The sequence below is a fragment of the Ixodes scapularis genome, unplaced genomic scaffold, assembly GCF_016920785.2.
Source record: "Ixodes scapularis isolate PalLabHiFi unplaced genomic scaffold, ASM1692078v2 PGA_scaffold12__126_contigs__length_90152505, whole genome shotgun sequence".
Lineage (NCBI taxonomy): Eukaryota > Metazoa > Arthropoda > Arachnida > Ixodida > Ixodidae > Ixodes > Ixodes scapularis.
Window position 1 is genome coordinate 14,551,807 of NW_024609838.1, and position 24,241 is coordinate 14,576,047.

Here is a 24,241-nt window from a genome sequence, read left to right on the forward strand (position 1 = left end):
AGACCGGCCCGCCCCCACGTACCCCCAAAACGAGAAGGAGCGAGCTTGGCACGCGCAGCGCTACCGCTGCAGCGGCGATCGTGTTCATGCGCAGAGAAAGCCAGCCTCGACGGTCTAGCACGACGAGGGGTGAACGGACCCGGGAAAGCACAACGTTCCATCTGCGGGCCTGACAGAACCGGCGGCGGTGGCCGTGTGAAGCGGACGCACACTGGGCCGCCTTTATCTGCTCCACGTCTGATTGTTTGCCCCTCCTCCTCCCGACTTCTTTTCAATTGCTCGTGCACACTCTCTCGTCTGTCCATCGTTGCGCCGCACCTTGTTCGTCGAGCGTGGCGCTCCCTGAACAGACCGAAACGCCTATCATCCGACGGTTGCACGAACGAGAGAACTGCAATGCTTTGATCTACGTTCAAAGTGCCCGTAGATTTGACTTCAATGCCAAAGCAACTTACCCCCAACTTGCGCCACTAAATAAGCTACGCTTCAGAGTAACGACACTTGGCCATATTGTGGCTTAAAATCATGGTTGCCAGTTATCTGAAGCTTTATCTGAAATCACAAGAAACGCTTTTCCGTCCTTTACAAATGTTTAAACAGTTCGCGAAAAAGCAAAGCAATATTACATGAGCTTCCTAACACCGAATTTAATGCTGAGAAAGTCGTACCTTTTAAATCATGAGGATCGGTAGTTGCGTCTGCTCTGCACAAGCCCCAAGATGGCGGCGCCCACAACAATGTCGGGGAACGGAGTGCCGATACTCTAAGCGCAGCTCATTTAGTGGCTCTACCCCCAACGTTATTTGAAAAGCACTAAAAAAATATTGCCGCACGCGCGCTTGTGCGAGGACACTAACTGTTGCAAAACTATAAACTAACTCATGAGTTAAAAAAAAATGGTGGACGTTAGTTTTCAAATTTGTTTCCGTAATTACCCGAACTACGAGGAACATGCCGCGGGCGTAGTTGCCCAGGCTGCATGCGCTGTCGTCTTCGGGAGTAACTGTTGTAAAACATAAACCTAAACGCCAACGACTTACTTAATTTTCTATACGGATAAGGCGAGCGCGCTCCGCGCGCGTATTATACGTACGTAACTTGCCAAAATACGTCTCATTGCCTCTGGCACCAAACCTCGCTCCACCTCGCAGATAACCACTCCACGCAGGGTGCGTCGACTCGCTGCGCGGAAGAACCATCTTTCCCACGCAGCATTACTCACTCCCAAAAGGCAATGATTTCAAATGACAGACAAATACGACGCATCATGCCGCCTACTCATACCCTCAACCGGCCTTATTATCGCCTCCCGCACCCACGCAATGGCAGTCAAAGCCACGAGTCAGTGACGCAACCGCTCAGGAAAGTCGGAGGGGGGGGGGGGGGGGGGGGGGCAGAGAGCCTCGATTTAAGAGTGTGAGCAACCAAAACCGTGGAAATCGTTCTCAATTTCTTGGTGGACGCCTCCTGGGAAGACTGCACGATTCCAAGTGCGCATGCGGAGAGTTGTCGGACGGAAAGGCAGATACGTTTGCAGACGATCGACCAGTTGGAAACTCTCCGAGATATAGGCACTCTGTGGGGGGCATCGGTGCAGCGTCGGCCGAGTGGGCCTAATGAAAAGCCAAGACGAGAAAGTGCGAGCAGAGATGAGAAGACGGCCGGGGGGCCCTCCAAATTGCGTTTACGCGACGACCCCCGTAGAGCACGGCTCGTTTTCGACGGCCTTGGAGAAGATTCGGGGGAGGGTGGGCCCCCCGTAGATTATTACAGCACCGCCCTGCTGCCGGAACAGTCCATTACACGGCCCCCGGGTGCTCCGAGAGAGCCTTCTTCTTCTCAACCCCAACTGCTCACGCGATCCGATCGAACAACGAGGAGGGATTCGGGCGTATAAGCGATGCTCCAATGGAGGGAGGGCACGGCATTGTTGATCACCGTGATTATGATTAGCGCACTGAATGAAACCTGGAACCACGGCGAGTGATTATTGAGACGTGTGTTCGAACCGAAACGACACGGGAAACAGACGAGGTGTGGGTGAACTCGAGCGTGCACGTGAATGCACCCGGGCGCGGGCCCCTTCGCTTCCAGCGGTTGTTTTTCTCGCAGCTGCCGCGTCGGTTTCGCGAAGGTCTGGCTCATCACACATCGGGAATGGTAGGTTTGTACGTTGTACACGACGATAAAAACCGTGGCAGGCATATCAAGTACCAGGCTACTCCGAACCAGTCACGCAGGTGGTCCCACGAAAGAGCTCGAGTTAAAATATATTCACTCTGGAAAGTAAGAGCTAAAATGGCAAGCTAGACGTCGGCGAGAATACACTCTTCCCTACGGGCGATTCTCTCCCTTTCAAGCAACATCAAAAGACAACTTAAAAGTAACTCCATTCCTTACTAAAGAATGGGCAACGCACGTTGCTGATATTCTACACTGCGCAAACTCGCAAACCCCAGCGCAGCTTTCGCCCCGCTCGGATTGGAAGCATTTCCGCAGCGCGCGTGGTAGGCAAATTCTGCGATCGGCACCACTGAATATCGCAGCAAATCCGAGACTCTTCCAGGAACCATTCACCCACCAGCCCAGCTACACAGGTCAAATTGCTGCTCTATCGCGGTGATACGAAAAAAAACTTGCTTTCTGTCCAATATTATTCTTAACACAAATTTGCCAGTCTATTCCACAGCAAGGTATACGTGAGATGCGTTGTCCCGGCGGGCGACGGGGTGCAGGCTGTCGCGCCGAAGTCACCCGCGTGGAGAGGTTCGAGTCGCTCACGGTGATACAAGGCGTTTCAAGCGACTCCGTGACAGTAACCGGAGTCAATCGAACGTAACCGGTTTGAAGAGCGCCCACCGCCTTCCCCCTCCCCTAATCCGGGACCCTGCGCATCCGCCTGCAGATGAAAACGAAAGCGCGTCTCTCACCTTTCCTGGCCTCCCCCCCGTGTCGACGTGGGCGGCTCGTAGGCACGTGACACGCCCACTGCCTGACCCCCGGGTTCGAGTAAACGACCTCTTTGTACGCTCCTCCCAAGGTCATTCCCACCTCAGGTAACGACACACGCCACTGCCTCGAGTCGAGACATCCGCGTTGACTGCACCACGCTGCGTCGCGTTCAACGAGGTAGAGGGGCTTTGAGCGAGAGACTGGGGGGCTATGTTCGACAAATGTTTCGTTTCTCCTAAAAAGAAACGCAAGTGACGGAAGTGAGGATATCGCGTCTGACTGGCTAGAGGCTCAAATGACGAAAGAGGGAACTTTCGTTATTTGAGCCTCTAACCAATCCGACGCGATATCGTCCCATTTCCATCACTTTCGTTTATTTTTAGGAGAAACGAAACATTCGTCAAATCTATCCAGGCAAAAGTGACCCCACATGGCCGCCGCCATGTTGTACAATTTTGACCACTAGACACATGACTGTACCAAATCCTGAAGCTTTTACGCAAACTGAGCCGAGATTTGTATCGCGGTCGCTGTAAGAAACACGATATATATTTTTACAATACTGTTAGCCATAGAGATCATTGTCTAGCTCCGATAAAAACCCAAAATACAGCACCGCGGCCAACGGCACCGAGCGGAGGCATTGCAAAACTGCCAGAGTTTTGGTCATAAAAGCACATTTTGGACTTAAATCCAACGAAACATAACTTATCTCGTCGATACTGTCATTAAAGATCAATGAGCAATTATTTGTGCGCGGTACTTCGCTAAAAATCTAGACGTAAAACTATAAGCTCACGTGTCTAGCGGTCCAAAAAGTGCAACATGGCTGCGGCCAATCGGGGGCCACTTTCAGCTGCCAGTTTATCGCTCTAGAGCCCTCGTTGGTCGCCTTGCACAGTGACAGACTGCGCGGCGCTCGGTTGCCACGGTAACGCTCGTCGTGAGCGGTCATAACTAGGGGTGTCGCGAACCGGCCGAGGTTCGAGTTCGACCTGGTTCGACTTTTTCGTGGAAATTTTGACGAACCTTGTATTGAGGTTCGACTCGTGTGCGCATGCGCGACAGGCTGGCCAGTTGGCTTCGGATTGGATGGTAATGGCTAATGGATGAATTAAGGGCACCGCTGGTTGGTTATTTCAGTTAATACAGTACAAAAAAAATTAAGTTATTAACGTCTTTAGTGAATAGAAGTGGTTTCTTTTAATTCCAACTGTTCATAAAATAAAATAACCATTTGCATAAAAATAAATTCTCCAAACCTAGACATGCATCTATCAAGGTCTGGCCACACTGTCCGCAAAGTCGAACCGGTCGAATTTGGTGAAAAGTTTCGAAGGTTCGTCGAACCGGTTCGACCCAGTCGAACCCCGAAAGTTCGACCTAAAAATCCGGTTCGACAAAAGTTCGCGACACCCCTAGTCATAACGCAGTCGGTCGTACTCAGGACGCAGACATGTTTGGATAAGCCTCGAAGCTGCGGTCAGACCGCCAGCACATCCTACAAAAGACAAGCTGCAGACATGTCAGAAGCACACGTATGTATGAACACTCTCCCAGCGTGCTTGAGGCATGTCCCCAGATAATGTTGTCGCAATGTTTGCAGCGAACGCTGCGCCTTTCGTGTGATACGAGCTGCGGTCAAAAAGTTCCGGGACTAATTTTGTAGCGGAAAAGAGAGAGAGAGATGCGCAGTGACGCGCGCGCAGCTGTCGAGGGAAGGGTGTCTCGTTATGCGAAAAAGCGTCGCACTGTGACCATTTGAAGCTGGGCTACACGAGTTCTTGTGACCACGTGCACAGTTTCACCATGATAGACTGCGAACCAGAGCGATCGGAGCTGGGCAAATATAAACGGAGAGCTTTAAAATGATTCGGCAGATCCGTGGCAAAAAGCGAAACCACCCAGGGACCCTGGGCTCCATCCCGGCCGTCTCGATCCAGATGAGCAACGTGTATACTGGCGTGCTTCGTGATGCACGTTAAAGAGCGCACTGACTAAACGTCTCATCGACAGCCCGTCGTATATAATAAGAAGGCAGCGGACCAACCTCACGCCGTCTGAACGCTCACGATTCGCCGCTCAGCTTGAAAACAAGGTTCTGGGGCTGAAGGAGATAAATCGGGGAAGATCATTGTCTCCTCGGGTGCGTTGTCTTCTTGCAGTCTTTTATGCGTCCTTTTGACTCGTCATTCCTTTCGGTAACGCGCTCTGGGATTCGAAAGTATCCAAATAATTAAATACAGACGCAACGAGTTTCAGCTTCCTCGAGCGTCGCAAAAACACCCAAGCTGACCTCAAGCGGTCACTCCCTAGGCACAAAACGCAAGCTACATACCACGCAAAACACACGAACTGAGTGTGCAGCCATACAAATAGCTTTTGACCTAAATAAAACAAATATGGCATCATTTTTTTTTTTTTTTTTTTTTTGCTATTGAACGAGAGTTCAATTCTATTAGAGGCGTCAAAGCCTAAGGGTATCGAGCGGCGACGGCACAGCATGTCCATGACATCGCCTGAACGCCTCCTCCAGTGTAATATAACAGGTTCAATAACCCACTATTACCCTATTAAATAAGCGGCACGAGTCGCCGTAGTTTTGACGCCGCGCGTACAGCGAACTTTGCCAGGTGAAATTCGCCGCATGCCCGTCGCATCGTATATGTGCTACATTGTGTTCAGCCTTTTGTCACTTGTCGCTCGGGTGAAACCGACTATAGCTGCCAAAGCCGTGTCTGACGGAGCTTATACCCGGAGCAGGGAAGAGGCAGAATACGTGCTGCTTGAGCTCGATCTCACTTACCACGGACTTTATCGGGAATCGGGACACAGGGGGCCAGACGACGTCGCCGGCGCGGGTCGGCAGCGGCGTTAGCTGGCTGGAAAGAAACATAATGCTGATATGACGTGGGCGCCCCAAACAGGAAGCGGCGCATCCACGCAAACGGTTACGTAAACACTGCGGGCAAAAATAAAATAATACAATAAAAGAGGCGTTCCGAACTAGTTTTTTTGCCGTTATTCTTGTTCGGGAGCTCCTTACAATGAAGCTTGCGTAACCATATTGCAGTTTTCAAACCGGCGGCGTTCGGCCGCGGCATTAGTTCATACAGCAGCGTAAACATATCCAAACCCATCGGCTGTTTCGAACAACCGTTTCGCAATGATAAAAAATAAACAAAAATCAGTCAAGAAAAGAAAAAAGAAACATCGCCACGCGTTGTTCGTTATATTAAGCATGGCCAATGTCCGCTTTTAAACATGGCCAATGTCTGTAGTAAAAAGCCGACATTTTTTAGACAAAAAAATAGGTTATTTCGCCTTGTATCGATATAGTCCCAGACAACTTCAGAAGCGCAGGGTGTGGCGAGTCATCTTACCGAACAAATCAGGCAATAAAAAGCGTGAAAAAAAAAATTAGTCATACTCTTCGTTTCTTAATAGTGACTATAACTGTATTCCCCGGGCTCAGCCAAGCACAGTCATACAATTTACCATCGGAATGGGACTACCTCTAGACAGCGAGAGACAAACGATGCAACGGCGAACCAACCAGAACGATCAGACATCCGGTCCAATTCATCATAATGACAGTAGCGATAATAATAAATTCCGTGGAATGCAAGATGACACACGGCAGGTCTGCCGAGGTCAGTAAGGGCTCGGGGGGATTAAATCCAATAATAATCATACACGTCTCAGGTTCAGGAGAGCTGCCATGCTGCAGAAAGGCTACGAAGGCCGGCGGCGCCACCGTCTAATGATGATGTCATCAGACTGATTAAAGAAAAGTGACGAAGCTGGGTAAAGAAAGTTAAAAAAAGTTGCTCCCAAATCATTTTCAGTCGTTCGTCGCTTAGTGGGAGAGATGGAGCGCAAGGGCAGAATTGTTCTCAAAAACGCCCGAAAAAAAAAAAAAATAAAAAGAAGCAGTCCTGTGAGAGTTTGCGGTACAGTCAAAGCAATAGCTTCTACAACATAACGGACCTATCCTTATGCATCTTACACCTTACTTGGAGGAACCATCGTCAATCTTTGCTCACACAGTGACATATCTCAAGGGACACTAAACCACTTTCTGCGATATTCTATTTATGGTCATAAGTCAATCTACTGTGGGCACTAAACATCATTAAAAAAAACATTCCATTTATGCCTGACTGACTTCTCTATTAAAATCGGTATCAAAAGATCGACACCAGACGGTGTTATCGCACCAGGAAAAGCAGGGGCCTGCCCTTCCTCGTGCGATGACACCCTCTGGCGTTTGCGATAATTCCGAGGTAATCAATCTGCTGATATCAATTTTAACAGAGAAATCGGCCACGCACGAATGTAATGTTTGGTGTCTTAGGATCCTTAGAGTGACAGATTGAGTTATAATCGTAGACTATCGCAGAAATCGGTTAGTGTCAGTTCGAGGGAAGCTCCTCCCACCCCTTCCCACTTTAGCAGAGCGAACGCTGGAGAGGAGGGCGCCTCCTCTGCCACCGCCTATAAACAATATGACGTCACGTTACATCCTGACGTCATGTGATGATTTCTATAAAATTTCTACAAAGTAATTTTTTTTTTTAAATCTTGATTTCGATAATGCTTTTTACAGAATTCACACGGAATTTCTATAGAACTTCCCACGACATCATGACGTCACGTTGCAGCGTAACGTCACGCGACGCTCGGATATCACGTGACCCGTGACGCTACGTGACACTAGATGGACGCCATCATTTTGGCTGAGAAAAATAAATCGCTTTAAAAAAGAGAAATAAAACATTTGTATAATCTAGAACGTCACACCCGGCGCACAAGATCAACACCGTTTCATCACACCAACTTCAAACACACGCAAAAAAAACAAACAAAAAAACAAAAAAAACGCCTTTTTACACGCGCAGGCGTTAGCACGCGTGTAAACATGTCCACCGTGCTCGACTGCCGGAGCGAGCGAGCGAACGCACCCGTACACACACGCGGCGACGACAGCTCCCCAAAGTCAGACCATCAAAACACATCAAATCTTCCGAGACGACCCGGACCGGGGAATAAAACGGGGGCCCAAACTAACAAACCAAAAAACGACAAATATTTACACCCGGGAGGGCTAAAAAGGAAGGTGCGGAGCGGAGGTGACGATAAAAATTTTCCTCCTCCTGACCGCCAAATTTACAACCTTTTCCGTCACCTGGTGGTGGGGGCGGTCTCCCTCCCTCTCTCTCTCTCTCTCTCTCTCTCTCTCTCTCTCTCTCTCTCTCTCTCTCGCTCTGTCGCACATCTCGCGAGGAGGGCCGAGACTGCGGGCGAGACCGCACGAGACTCAACGCGGGGAACGGGGGAAAGGCAAGGGGAACGCTGGTACAGCGGTACACCAACAGGCAGCGACGACGAGGGACCGGCAAAAAGACGGATGCTCAAGCACTACAAAAAACTAACACGGCAAAACATCCATACAGCGGACAAACCATAACTCGAAGTGGAAAGAAACAAACATAAATAAAGGCAGAGCGCCACAGCAGAAATAACCCAGGCACGCAAGATGTGAAAATGACCCCAACGAGATAGGAACTACCCTTTCCTCTTCTTTTTCTCTTTAAACTGCATAATATTCTTTTTTTTTTTTTTTAATTCGGCGACGTTATAATATTTTTGTTATTTCTTTATTTTCGGCTGGAGGGTGCTATAAGCCGTCATTCCTCGAGGCGCCAAATAAACAGATCATGTTGTAAGATATGCATCGCGAAGAGCAAGCGCAAGTGTCTCGACCTCACCGCGCCGGAGCTCCGCAAGGCCATTTGTCAAAACGTCGTGGAGAAAGAAAGAAAAGAAAAAGAAAGTAGAGAACGATGACCGGAAGAGAGGAAAGGAGGGAGAGAGCACTGTCCGATCAAAATTCGGCCAACCACGCATAATGCCGCCGTCATACCAGTGGAACGCCAATGTTTTATATATTTTCTCTCTGTCTCTCGAAGAGTGTGTTCTCTTTAAAGAAGCGTGAGTGCATAAAATGGGCATTCACGCTACTTTGAAACAATGTATAAAATACATTCTTTCTCGTCTAAAGACTTGGTTCTTCCGTTGTCGTTCCATAAAATCTAACGTGAAACTTCAAATACAAGAAAAGAAAAAATAAACATTTTGGAGCAGGGACAAAATACGCATCGCCTCCGAGGATCACGACCGCCCAACACAATGCATGGGTCGAACCATAAACCAGCTAGTACAAACCCCCGGTGAAAAACAACGCCCGCCTTTACATAACTTGGAGACATAAGCCTCCGCTCAGATTCACGGGAATAAACATCCGTTTTTGTAGATGAGAGAGATCCAGGAGGGCAGCTCTGCGGAACCGGACAACCCAGGATCATAAGCGATCAAATTTCAAAGCCCCGGTAGAAAAAACAACAACAACAGAAAGACGCTTCATATATAAAAAAAAAGGTTAATAAAGAAGATATTGGAGGGAGATCTCTTCCTTGGGCAGCGTGTCTCCATACGGCTAGAGTGCCTCAATTTTGCTGACGACATCACCCGAAATTCGCTAAAGCCTGTACGTCCGCTAGGTCAGCTGAGCTAACACGCCCTGCGTCAAGCAGCTTTTCTTTCTCGTTGTCCGTGACGATACGTAGCGATGTAACGACACTTTCATTTATTTATTTAAACATACTTCGGGCCAAAAGACCCCAGAGAAAGGGGCAAACAGATTTCTGTGGACACCTGTTAGAAACACACGCGCACACACACACAAAGAAGCAAAGCTTCAACTTACGAAAGTCTCGGGCCTTCAGCTAATGCTGGGGTCGCACTGCTAATGTACCGTACAAAGCAAAGTTTGCTTACTCTGTCTGAGGCCTTCCTTGTATGAAGGCCGAATCGCGGGGTCAAACAAAAAATGCCTTTAGAGCCGCTCGAAGCATACACATGTACTATAAAGCAAACATGTGCTTCGGGCGTGTCCACGGGTGTGCGGCGTGTCTTTTGTATCCTGTACAAGCAGTTTCGTTGAAAACGATCCACTTGATCGTTTTCAACGAAACGTATTAGCTTAGTTGACAACAGACAAAGAAAACGTACAATAATGTTTCATCATAGAAATAAGATATAATAACCGATCCGCCGGCATTGCTTACGAGGGGACCTCGGGCTGCATTCGCAATTCGCAGACATGCGGACGCAGATGCCGCTTCGAAGCAGAATGGCACGGAACGTTTCATTTGGTACCAAGGTGCGCCAACTGTTTTCCAGCACGACGCGCAAGCGAGGAGCCAGCGATCGCGTCGGACTGCTCGGAACCAATGAGACGCCACTCTGCCGCACTTCTTCGTGGTGTTATTGCACCCCACGGTTCATCCCCTGTCGCAAACAGCCTAAATCAGAAGCAAGCCCACAAAACCGCAGACGCTCACTATATACAACGCACAACGCCGTGGCGTTGTCTGCTCTCGGATACGACATCTGACGTCACGGGTGCCCCTGCTCGTTGTTGCCAGGAGAGCGGCAGCAAGTGATTCGGAGGTGTACGCGTAAACGTCCAGATTCATTTTCTCGAAAGAAAAACGGTATTAAATATTTTGCGGTGGATATTTATCGGATATTTATACTTCGTTTCAGCTTCAGCCGACGCTACGGGCTAATGGGAAAAATCTATCATTATCGAGGGTGCAAGTCACTAGGCCTTTTCTGCTTATGATTGGCTCAGCGATGATAGCACAAGTCCATGACGTCACGGAATGGTCATACACTCTTTCCACCCCAACGAGATGGTCATACACTCTCTCCACTTCAGCTTGAAGGCGAAGTCGCTCCACCTCTCCTCCACGCGCCCGAAATGTTGAGAGAGAAAACCAGTGGAGAGGAGGTGACTACCGACTAAATAGCGTCTGGCGCCGTCAATATTGCTCTAACGTTTTTTTGTTTTTGTTTTTTTTGCATAAAGTTTATGTTTTGACACGCGTGTCCCTACCAGGCATTTAAAAATTAGAACGAAATCAAACTCAGCGCATGAGACGGTTTGCCATCTTCTGCGTTACTCCTGAGTGAAACCTCGGAATGCGCATGCGTGATAGACTTGTTTCTTTAGTGCAGCGAGAAGGAGCAGTGGCGGTGGCACGCAGGCGCCTCGCGCTCGAAGCGCAATAAATCTCGAAACGTTAGATAAAAAACTAGAACTGATCGATTATTCCGGATTCATGAATTCATACTTTAATCGCGATTAGTGATGCCAATCAGGTAGGTCTTAAGTTAGAAATTTCGAGTAAAAAAGATAGAAATGCTCATTCTATTACTTCGTGCTTGTTCGTTCTGTTCATGAGACAACCGAGTTGTATATTAACGATAAAACAATTTAGAATTTCCAATGATGGTAATCCGGACTGATACGAGCTCTACACATAATGCGGATATATTTCATTTCTCCGGTCGCTCGCCCGTGTTCCCTTTTGGAGAGCAGTACGTAGCGTCAAGCTTCAAAAGAGGCTGTACATTCCGCCATTAATGACCATAACGAGAAATAGTATAAAAATGTCTAGTTCCTGACACTTATTTTACGTAATACGTACGAATGCCAAAAGAACCGTTGAATCGATTACTTAACCGATCAAAGAATAGCGAATAATCGGGTCCGAGTTTTTAATCAACGCCCCCAGCCATTAAAAAAGCTAATAGAGGAAACGGGAGAAAATGCCCCGCCAGTCTCGCCGGCGGGGGGGGGGGGGGGGGGGGGGGGGGGGGGGGGGGGTCAACTACGCGACCACAAGGACACGCATTCCAAAGATCTCCACGGGGCCATTGTTTCAGCGGCGACGCGTACACAGAGCCTGCCGGCCATTACCCATCATTAACTCGAACGATAAGAGAAAGGGAAACGACGGCGACGACGTCATTACCAGCACATGCCCGCATGCTTGCCTAACGACGCCAACACAAAAAAAACAGTCGTCGTATTTGCGTCCCGGCAAATTTGCCAGCGTCTCAAAATGGTGCTTTCCGCGTCAACGAGTGTTGACATTACTGCATAGCCGATCATTTCAAACTGGAACAACACTTTTCTTCGACCATTTCACCCCACCCCCCTGAGTGGAGTACGGGCGTCGAATGATCGTTGACTCGAGTTGCGCTGTTTGTATACGCTCTTCCAACCCTGTCGCGAGTTTATTTTGACTTATTCTAGTCGATGTACAATTGCCTTCCGCCGTTTTGTTTTCTGCCGTGACACCGACGGTGATCGGGGTCTCTTTCTCGGCCCGCATCTAACAGCTTTTACCCGTTTTAAGCAATAGATAACGTCGAACGCTCCCCAACATCGTTTGCTTTCTGCCTCTCTCAGTGACAGATAAGTGGTAATGGCTCTTTTTTAACAACCGTACAAGAGGAAATTGGTTCAAGAAGGAGCGTTGGGAATTTCTATTTTTAGGTGGTGAACTAAAAAGCTTGTATGTAATTAGCTATTTTATAAAAAAACGTACATGTTTTAAATGTAAAAAAATAAAGTTTTTTCTTCGACAACCAAACATTGTGAGAGCTACTTTGGACAGAAAATGAACTATGCGAACAGCTTTTTTTTTTTTATTCTTTGAAGTGACGACTGTAGTAAGCCATAGGTATCATGATAATCAAGATAACTTAGCTATATATATCACCAAATGGTGCTTGCTCGTGAAAAAAGAAGAAAACGAAAGACTGCTAATTAACCAAATGTTATCAAATGATAGTCGCGCCGCTCAGCCCATCTGGTAGCTCGAATGAAATTCCTCCTGACACCAGAGGTCGGCATTTTAGGTCGTTCTCACTCACCCTCACCCTCAAAGCCACACTCACCTAAGCCCCTCACTCACCCTCACCCTCACAGCCACACTCACCTAAGCCCCTCACTCACCCTCACCCTCACAGCTACACTCACCTTCAGCCCCTCACTCACCCTCACCCTCACACTCACCTTCAGCACTTCACTCACCCTCACTGAACCTCACGGCCCTCACGCACTCACCGCCCCTCACCGCCCTCACGGCCCTCACTCACTCATGGCCCTCACGCCACTCACCGCCCTCACGCCACTCACCGCCCTCACCGCCCTCACGGCCCTCACGCACTCATAGCCCTCACCGCCCTCACGGCACTCACCGCCCTCACGCCACTCACCGCCGTCACGCCACTCACCGCCCTCACGCACTCATGGCCCTCACGCAACTCAGGCCCGCTTCAGATGGGGCAATTTCGCCCAGAAACTTTACGTCGCAACACCAGCAATACGCGCCGCCCGCGATCACACGCAGCAACCAATTGCTGCAATTTGCCATCGTCATCATAAAATTTTATTTTTCTTGCACTATTTAGACACAATTACGCGTTATAAACGTGTTTTTATGCATTTAAACCTCGTTAAGAATACTAATGCACCTTTCTGAAACAGTTTATTTAAAAAAAAACGATCGATTTCAAACGAGAACCAAGTCTTTCGGTGTCATCATCACCGGCACGAGGTATCACGTGAAAATTTTGCGTCCCTGATTAGATGCAGCCGCTTCAAACGTATTCGAATTGCTCCGAGTTGCTTGCTTATTTCGAGCCGGACCCGATCTCAGCAATTCGTGTCGATCTAGGGAAAGCTAGAGAACAACCCGCCATTAACCCCACAATTGCTGAGAAAGATGCTCGATCCGAAGGGGGCCTCACGCACTCACCGCCCTCACGGCCCTCACACCACCTCATGCACTCACCGCCCTCACGGCCCTCACGCCTCTCATGCCACTCACTGCCCTCACGCACTCATGGCCCTCACACCCATCGCGCACTCACCGCCCTCACGCCACTCACGCACTCATGGCCCTCACGCCACTCACCGCCCTCACGTACTCATGGCTCTCATACCCATTACCGCCCTCACCGCCCTCATGGCCCTCATGGCCCTCACGACCCTCACGGCCCTCACGGCCCTCACCGCCCTCACGGCCCTCACCGCCCTCACAGCCCTCACGGCCCTCACCGCCCTCACGGCCCTCACTGCCCTCACTGCCCTCACTCACCCTCACACTCATGAATTTTTCTGGTTCAGAAACTCACTCACCCTCACCTCACCTGTGAAGATGAGGGTGAGTGAGGGTGAGTGAGGGCCCTCATGAGTGAGGTTTGCCGAGGTATGCCTGACACTGGCTGATTGGAAAATTTGCAGACTTCCTTCCGCCAATGGGCCTCGGCCCGTGCCATGTTCATAATCGTATCCCCTTGAACGTTGGCACCGTGAGCTATCACTGATCATAAAAAAAACCCAAATGCTTCAATATGTGGATGGATGGATGGATGAATCCGGCCGAGCCCTTTGGATCGGGCGGTAGCTCACGCCACCTAGCCATTGTGAACAGCCACAATCAGCGCCGCCAAGGTGCGTAGGCGTAAACTACCGAAGCGATTAGTTCACCGTGTTTATCGCGCGATTTGTCAAAACTCGTGCAAGACTCGAACAATCTCAAAACAGGCAACGTTTCGAAGTAAACCATCATGTTAGGCTGGTGACAGCTGATAAAACCAGTTTGCTCTACTGACATTTAACCCTAATTAGCTCAGTTGGTGGAGCGCTCCACTGGAAATGGAGAGGTCCCGGGTTCGATACCCGGACCAGACAGATTTTTTCGGTCGCGCACCATTCACCTAGCTATGTTTGGAGATTTGTGTTTGTCCTTTGTCCCCCTTGTTCCCCTTCTATTATTTTCATCATAGCTCCAAGTCGCCCAAAAATCTTTGGAGTTCACGACATTTTCGGGTAATTCAAGAATGTACGGCATGCTAAAAGACTCGAATACTTCGAAATGTTGCGAAACCATCTATGTGCTTCCTCTTATAGCGCGCTACTGTTTCAATGCGTACAACTGCGAAATGGGCGTCGCATTTCGCGCTCTGGAGGTTGGATACTAGGCGAGAAAGTCGGCCAGACGGTGATTCGACGGACTCGAGAGAGGTGTCCGTCTCCGACGCTACCGAAACTGGGGTCAAACTCAATGATACTTGCTCGTAGAGCGGAACCAGCCGTGGGTGAGAACAAGGTCGGATATTCCAGAAGGAGAAAAAAAAAAAAAAAAGTACTTTAACAGGAAAAAAACAAAAACAATGAACACAAAAACAAAAACCGCAGACGCGGTCCGATGGTTTCTTGACAGTGGCCTAGGACGCGGCTACTTAAAGGAGCTGTGCAACGATATTCAATTGGAATGTTTTTCTCTCTACACGAGCTTACTGGCACACCTGGGACTCAAGGATACTCACACGCAACGCCACTGGCCAAGAAACTTCTTTGTTGCGGTGTAATTTCAAGGACAAAAGCGATCATTTTCATTCAATCTCTCCTTCGCAAAATTCGATGACGTAACTCGGGGATCGCACTACACCCAAGTGACGATATTTGAATGCGGCTCATAGATTGGACCCGAGCATTGCGTGGGCACTCGACTTGGGCTCGTGACAATTGCTATCTCGAGGAGCATTCGGGTTGTAACCCGTGTCCAATCGCTGCAACGACGACAATAGCCGAGCCATAACAATGTCTGGAACTCAGCGCGTGTCCTGCGCTTTGCCAACCCCAGCGCGTGGCTGTGATCAACATTGGCAGCATATAATCGGCTCCAGATCACGTGGCCGCTTGTTCTGGCTGCGAGTTGAGGGGGTGAATGCTGCTCGTTTTTCTTAAATTTTTTTCTGGGACTTCTATTGCGTGAGGTGAAAAACGAACGCGTGTTTCATAGGTCATTAACGTTAGGGATCTGTTTTACGCGGTATTTGTGCAAAGTACAAAAATTGTTGCATTGCTCCTTTAAAAACCGAAAGCGGGTCAAAGCCAAATCTTCCCAGGATTCTGATTTTTCTCCCAGCCGTCCGTTAGTTTTCATTTTCTGTTCAGTTTCGAAGCTCGCTTCTTCCAAGCGAGGCTATCTTAAAAACGTCGAGAAACCGTCGTGCCTAACAACGTCCCCCCCCCCCCCCCCCCCTTTTCCTTTTTTTTTAGAAAAAAAGAGAGAAAAGATTACGACGAATAGACAGGCAAGAAAGCAGTTCTCACCGATGAAATTAAAAGGGAATAAACAAAACTTCAGAGCGAACGAAGTCCAAAGTACCCTCTTTACCCAGATGAGAAATCTCGTCGAGCTAGCGACACCGATGCAAACAGCAAAAAAAAAAAAAAAAAAAAAAAAAAAAGGAACAAAATAAAAACGGGCAACAATAAAGACAGCGCTCAAGATGCGCTCAGGAAAGAAAAAAAAAATGACCCGCTTCGCGAAATTTCGTTTTAAACGGTCCGCTTCCCAAACTTGACATTTTCTCTGAGGTACGCGGGCCAACAAGCAAAGGAGAAAAAAAATATATATATATTTTATGATAGTGTGCGCTCGTGTTTTACCGAGTACTGCGTATGCTCGTTAAACGAATAATTCCAAGGGCCGAGTGAAATTAAAGTTGAGAAAAATACTGCAACATACAACGAGTGAAGCGTTGCTGTGGCGACACATTCCGAGCCGCAAACGCACGTCATACGCGAAATCGACTCGACTAAACCTCATCGTGGTTAGAGTCACATTTGGTCCAAAGACGATTACAACTATTTTAAAGGACGAAATATTTTAAACAAAACCCGCCAATCCCAACATTTTGTCCGTCCGTCGGTCCGCGCATTTTCCGCTAAATATAGCGGAAAAAATTGATGTTAGGTTGCCCGACGTGACGTGTGACATATATGCAAATGCAGCTTCCCCGATAGATTTAGCATAAAAATTGACGTAACGTGAGCTATGCACGTTACGTCAATTTTGGCCCCGTTAAATTTAACGAGGAAACAAGTTTTCTCGTTAAATTTGGCGGGCCAAACGCCGGACGCCGGCGTTTGGCTCTCTGCTATGGTAATGATGAAATGAAATAAACGAAATAAGAAAAAAAAAAAAAACGACTGAAGGTCGGTTATGGCGGCGCCCATGCACAGCTGCTGCAAGGCGTCTATATTGGGAGAGTTTGGTGAATGGGCGGAGCAAAGGCCGCCGCCAGCGCCGAATATTCCCCCCGCGGTAAGAGCGTAAACTAAAAGCGCGACAGAGCGTCGACCAATAAGCAAACCGCGACGTCACGACATTGGAAACGACATTAAAAAGCGTGAAACAGAAGCGCTCAATCTCGGCGTCTCGGTGAAAATGGCGTCAATAGGAAATAAGCAGCAATGATCGCAACTACGCAGTTCGCTCCAGTTTGGAGCGCACGTTCGTTTATTCTTCCGTGAAATATGGGCATGACGAAAACCTCACATGCGCCAAGTTTTCAGTCACCAAGAGTTATACATGATGAAAAACAGCCTCAAGTAAACGGGGACGAAAAACTGCTAGAGAATACGACAGGACAACGGCTGACTCGCAACTGAAGTTTATCGAAAGTGAACCAAAGAAACTTGTTAGACAGATTACACACACACATACAGATTAAAAACACACGCCCACCAGGTGCCCGATGTGCTGATACATCGCCTCAAAACTTCACATTCACGTTCGATTGCAAATACAGTATAGGTACTGTATTTGCAATCGAACATGAGTGTGGTTCTTCTACTTCGGTTCGTTGATTAGTTTTAGTGACACTTCTTATAAAAAAAGACACCTCGATACACGCGGAAACGTTGACATTAACCGTCGGCCCAAGTATTCCATTTCCCTCGTTCGTTTTTCACGCAAAGCGCGTACCCCTTGCGCTGCGGAGAAAGGCGACCGAGAAATGCTCAATTTGTCATCGCCAAACGCACAAAAGGGGCCTGGAAATAAGAACGAAACGACGTTTGACAAAAAAGAGACCGCGCATTTCAAAACAGAAACATCGGGAACAAAAAAAAAGAACATAAATAATAAGAAAAAAAAATGAAAGAAGAGGCTGGGAGCAACGTCAAGAAATATAACAACCTCGGGTATGCTCAATCGATCACGAGTATTGTGCGTATACGAGAACGCGATTTGTATTCTTTGAATATCGACGCTAGCGTAAAGATCGTTACAAACAGGCACGCGAAAAGATTGAAAAGAAACATCAACTTCCGCTGGTAGTGAGCGAGCCACTCTGTCAATTCCCGATAAAGTTGACTCGATAAGCTCCCCGTATAATTTTTTGTTCGAATTTTTACGGTACCTGTTAAGAGAGTTCGGCAGCTTATCTCAGACCTATCCATGGCCTGCACTAGCATCGGATCAGCGGCCATAGTGGCGGCGTTGCTGATGAGCCAATAACATACGAGGCCTGCGTCTGACGTCATCAGTAGTGGATCCCCGCCCAAAGCAGAAAACACCCTGAAGCTCCAAGAGACGCTGCAAAGTGGCAGACGCGTCCGTCTTGGCTACACTCGAAATGGAACGCGTTCGTCTAGACTATTTTTGAAATGTAATGCCCATAGGCTACTTAGTAAACACACCGGTTTCACGATTTTCAGGGAAAGTTTTGAGAATTTACGAATTTTTATGATTTTCAAATGGCGACCAGGCAACATGGCGTCATGGCGACCAGGCGTCATCATGACGATCGCTCTCTCATTCTAGGCGCTTCCGCGATCAGTCAAGCTCGCCTCGCCACGGTATACCATTAAAACTTCTCGCGCAGCTCGGCTACTCCAACGCAACTCTCGCTCTCGCCCCCGGCCTTTTTGACCTTCCCCTCTGCGAGCACCCGCGATATCGTCACGGACGACGCGGCGACCACGACGAGTTCGCCCGTGACAATCTCGTCGTCGCTGGAGCCGGTCGTCAGCGAGTCGAAGCCAAAGTGACCCAGCTTCCAACGACTCTCGATAACGATCACTCTCATCGCTGCTGCGATCAATGTCAAAGACTTCGACGAAGCGAGCGATGCCGATGCTGAAGCTCGAAACGCCGAGAGCCAAAAGCCGCGCCGCGCGTTGGGCTGATGACGTCACCGACCCAACAGCCACGGCGGCCTTTTCGAATGAGACGGATCCGAGGGTCCCGCACACAAAACAGATGTATCCACGAAACTATGGCGCCATTTTGGAAACAAATTTAACAGATTTATAGGAACATACAATGAGTCCTAGCGATATAGTTATCTATTTTATTTTTGGAGTGTCCTAACCCCTGGAAACCCTTGATGCGGAAACGTCACATGTAAGCCATCTATCTATACTCCGCTCTACGAGCCAGCATACCTAATCCAGCGCTATAGTTGTGTTACATGATACGCTCGCTGTAGTCACGTAACAGATTCATCTCCGAAGGTCACGTGACACAGCACTGGATTGGCTCCGCTCTGGCTCATCCTAAGCCGAAAGGGAGTATAGTACTGTACAGCCCGAGGCAACCGAACATCCTGACAACGCAAGCGCGGCTTGACCGTTCACTCACCCTGCGACGGCTGCCGAGGAAGCTCGGACAAGGCCATAAAGCGGTGTGAAACCACAGTTCTTTAAACACTCGTTCCACTGAACAGGCCTGACAAGCACCACGCGAGTCTACGAGATTTCGAAAAGTTCCACGGCCCAACCCCCACCGCACGCCTCAACAACTCTCCGGTCAGCTGCGTCCGAGCTGCCTGCCGACGCCACTAAATGGAACCTGCAGAACCCTTTCAAGGCGCTCACGTGACGTTAAATGTAACCACGCAGTCAAGGAACTCCATCCGGGCCTCGGCGGAAGCAATCGCTTGCGCGATACTTCTTTACCAGACTACTGCGTATACCTCCTAGACAGACACAAAGGTTTGGTTTCTTCTCTTTTGCGAAACCCGACCCAAAGTGGGCTAGAAAATGCTCTGGTTTTGGGCTCGGTGATTTCGCGCTTGACTTGGCTCCTCCAGGGCCCTTTTTCGGAGGAATGCCGCCGAGTCGTTCCGCCGCGTATACACGGCTTTCTCCGCAACTTCCCGCCAGCTCTTTCTCGCCAGGTTTCTATATCGTCCCTTTTCGTCTATACTGGAAACGTTTCCGGATAATACGGTCCGCAAGAATTTGTGAGAAAGGTACGGACTAGCTAGGTTTCTGATACGACGAGTCGAAAATCATGCGTAGCATCGATGTTACGTCATTAACTTACGTCAAGGACAGTTAAAAGAAGAAAAAAAAAACGCAGAAGGTTGGGCACGCGTGGAGCTGACATCGCGAGTTGAATTGCCGATTCTTCGAAGGAGTTCGTTCTGAAAGACTTTCAAGTGCCCGTAAAACAGTTAAACAGGGGTTGTCATATCCATCGATTGGTATTTATGATGATCGGCGAATCATCTCGGCGATCCCGGCTAAGAGCGCCGTGTCAGGAGTTACCCGCGCCGACTGACAGACAGCTCGAATGTCATTCGATGCAACTGACACAACTTTTCCGCGTGACAGGGCTGTTAACACTAATCCCACCTAACGGGAACCTTGGCCTATTTCCCAATCACCCGTGGTGCAGGTGTCGACGCCACGCATTGCGCAGCTGTCGACGACACGGGAATGGACGCTCGATCGCTCGCGATAAGTGTCAGATCAAACCAATATGCGACTTGAAGTGGAGGCCGTGCACACACCGCGCACCGCACACAACGACAAAGTCATCGCGAGTGCTTGACAAGGAACGTCCGTCAAGCCTCTCGATCGGGTCGCGTTCCGAGAGATGCATGTACGCAGCAGCTGACGCCCGCGCACCTGGGGAGATAGCCGTCAACTTATAAAACCGCCGTCCGTAGTCTCCGCCCTCCAATCGACATTCTATCGCGTCCACATCTGTCGCAACTTGATAAGCCGCCGAAGGTCCCGTAAGCCAAGGTCGTTGCGAACAAGCCTGACGGCACGGAGGGGTCGATGAAAGGTCCGCAGAAGCTGACAGAAGAGCGAATCAATATATATATAAAAAAAAAGAGCACGCTTTGATCTTGCGGCTCGCATTACTGCACTCCACATGCTCGCGTTCATTTCGTTCTTTGTTTTTTTTCAAGTATGCGGGCCAACGCGCCGTTTACGAACGGGTCCGCACTTGCCGGGTGTGCGCACCGTGCGCAGAAATCATACTCGCGTGCGGTGAAGCTTCTGCGCATGCGCCGTGCCGACAGCAGCGCCACCAAAGGGGCGTGACGTCATAGCCGCGTGTGGAGTACGCGCGTAAGAAAAGAGTCTGGACACGGGAGATTCCCAAAGGCCGGTCCAGTCGAACGCAGAACCCACGAGCGCAGAATAACACTCGTTCGAAATGCATCCACACTTCCGAGTTTCGAAGGGGGTCCACCAGGCGGCGACCACGTCGCTTTAGAATATTAACCGGGCGGTTCGTGCCCCTGCCCGACTAAAGGAGGGGCTCAGCCGTATTTGAGAATTAAAACAGCGTAAAAAACGAAAAACCAGATAAAAAAAAAAAAAAAAACTCACAAACGCAGCCCTGCAGAAAAAAGAAAAAAAACGCTGTGTTTGTTTTAAATCGTGTGATATGTCATACCAACTAGCCCGAGCTTCAACTTTAGCCCTATGTATACGCATCCATTTATCTATCCATTCACCCGTCTTTTGAAGAGCTGCCAGTTATCGTGCAAGTGGTTTTTAGATGAACAATAAAGTCCCCCTCTGTTCCACTTTACACACGGCCACTCCTGCAACAGCGCTATCTCGGGCGTAATTCGGTGAGTCAGATGAGGCTCGGGGTCATTCCCTACTTGGAAATCTCTGATCTGGAGAGTCCCTCAATCGAGGCTATCTTGCACGCCCTCGGTCGAACGGATGCACTGTCCGATTAAAAGGAAGAACATCCGGCGAATGCCCGTACAAGATCGCAGCCTTGGCTAGAGACGCCTTAAAGGTTGTTATATTTTCGGTAAATGATAACAGCAAAGCGTTGATTTTTCGAAATGTAATATTAACTGTAGTTTCATTACTTTTCTAGAGTAAATACATTAAAAAGTAACGACTCTTTTTTTTTTTTCCTTACTTTGCAAATACGTAGTTTCCCATGAGTCACGACTCGGTGATAACCACATGCGAGTGATGTGAAAAACCTATTTACGCACGCGCTTGTTCTTTGTAACCGAACACTCGCATGTTGATAGCTCAAAGCACTATCACCGTTGCCGATGTTGGCTGTTTCTGGCCAATCAATTTTTGGACACATCAGACGTGAAACGACGCACGTCCAGTGACCAATCACAGTAAATAGGAGGGCAAGTTACAACATGAAGTAGAAACACGAGTACTTCTTCTTCAAAGCAATGGTTCCTACTTTTTGTTTTTGTGTAATAGAAAAGTAACTATAGGAAGTAAGCAGTTACTGTTTTAAGTAAATGTAACTGTAACAAGTTATTTTTAGTTGCCATAACTGCAAAGGCAACTTCGCTACTTTGTTTGTGGAAGTAACTGTAACGAATTACTTTCTGAAAGTAACTCGCCCAAGGCTGCAGGTCGACAGAACGACGCCGCGCGCATACTGTAGCAGGAATGAGCTCTCCATAAGACATCAAGAGGCACCGCCATCTTTTTCTCGTTCCTTCGTCTCCCGGAATGGGAATCTATTTTCGGGGTCGGCCCCCGTCCCATCTTAATTTCAGCGAAAGGAAGCGAGATCAGCAGAGCCGCGTGAAGAAACCTCGGGTCGCAGGGTCCGGACCAAGGGGAAGGGGGGAGGGGTGCCCAAGACATTTAAAGTGGCTCGTTCTCTCCGCTGGCAACGCATTTATAAAAGGCGACGCCGCTTATAAGGGAATCGGCTATAGTGACACTGCCACAACCGAACCCTTTCCGACAGTTCACCGATTTACCCACCGAGGGCGCCACCGAGACTCTGCCGTTTCCAATCACAACGAGATTGTAATCGAATCAAACTCTACCTACGACTACACTTGAACCGATCACACATAATAAGTCTTTCGGATGGTGTCACTTTCACGAGCCTCTTTTTGGAGTCCCATGCCACGCTGAAATAGGAGCGAGAAAAGCTGAATTTCTCTAACATTTGCTATACCATAGCCTCCTCTATACTGACGAAGCCTGGCAGATCACTACGAGACGCGGCCGCCGAAATTGAAAAGGTAGAGCGGCAGACAACGGATGAAAGGGTCGAGAGCCACGTGAGAGGCGCCCCGCTGCGGCGAGGCGCCGAAACGCACTTCTTCCAAGCGATGGAATGTCCGCCCGCGTGCTCCTCGCTTCCTCGCGCTACCGCTTCATTTCTCGCCGGGTTTGAAAACCATGTTTCGGGTCCTCGCCTCTGTGAAAAGCTGTGCGCTGAATACCGGACTCCCCGAGAAAGGCTCTGTGCTACCAGATCCTCGCGCTCCAAATCTGTAACCAGGCACTACATGGCTCTGCGGTCGAACAGCCAGGCTTCGTGAGTATAGACGAGGCTATGATTATACTTAAGTGTGCAAGGAGTACGTTAATAAAGGTCAGTGACAGTATACACGCATTACGTGTAGCCTGTGGCCCGTAACAGAACCAACTTGAAATTCGGCTCCCTCCGTCACTCTACGCGGAGTGTGAGAGCAAGCGGAGTGGACGGTACCCGTGCACGCACTTCTCCCTTTCCTCGAATCCCAGCGAAGAGCAAACAGCGAGCTTTTCGTCGACGCCGGCAACTTTTCTTGCGCTGACGAGCCGGTTTGAGGGCACCGATGCAAATGACCGGTTTTCCATCGAATCCGGCGAGCTAGCCACGTGGCTCCACGGAGCGTGAATCCATTAGCCAAGCCGCGACCCCCTGAGCTTTATAAGCCTTTTTCTTTTTTATATCTACTCGTTACTGTCATTCAAAGAGTATCGTGGAAGAAGACCATCGCCCAATAAGGAAAAGGATTCGCAAACAGATACGGCAATATAAAACCGCGTCTGTCTGACATTATCGCTAGCACGGAAACTAAGGTAGTTCGCTAAATAACGGCAGTTATACCGATACGATAATAATCTTTATTTAATTTAATTAAAATTTTAAATCGAGCTAACTATACACCGATTATAGTCAAAATTTAGATCAGGTAGTCTAAAACATTCGTAGTTTAGAAACAAAAAAAACGTCGGCTTAAAGCACCCTTAGTAAAAAAAAAATACAATAACATAAAAAACAAAATTGATATAGCCTCTATCGAGCATAGATACAATATATCCGATTTCTTATTCTAGAGTAAATAATCTTGTAGCCGAACGATAGATGCTTGCCAGACAAATGCCGCCCACAAACAAACATAGCGTCCCGTAACTGAAGAAAAAAAATAAAGATATATGGTATACACTATTATAATCGTACAAACGAATAATTACGCACAAAAGCTACGCAAAGCCTTAAACGCAGAAAAAGCAATGTCAATCTCATTGAAGTGGATC

General features: G+C 48.6%; 1 protein-coding gene across 5 annotated transcripts in view; it reads right to left on the reverse strand.

Annotated features, from left to right (window-relative positions):
• Nucleotides 1–24,241, reverse strand: part of LOC115320719 (protein O-linked-mannose beta-1,2-N-acetylglucosaminyltransferase 1) — a 276,034-nt gene that overhangs the window by 69,589 nt on the left and 182,204 nt on the right. For all 5 annotated transcript variants that reach the window (XM_042289435.1, XM_042289433.1, XM_042289434.1 and 2 more), the window contains one exon: nucleotides 5,759–5,834. The gene's annotated coding sequence lies outside the window, so the exon portion shown is untranslated. The remainder of the gene's footprint in view (nucleotides 1–5,758; nucleotides 5,835–24,241) is intronic.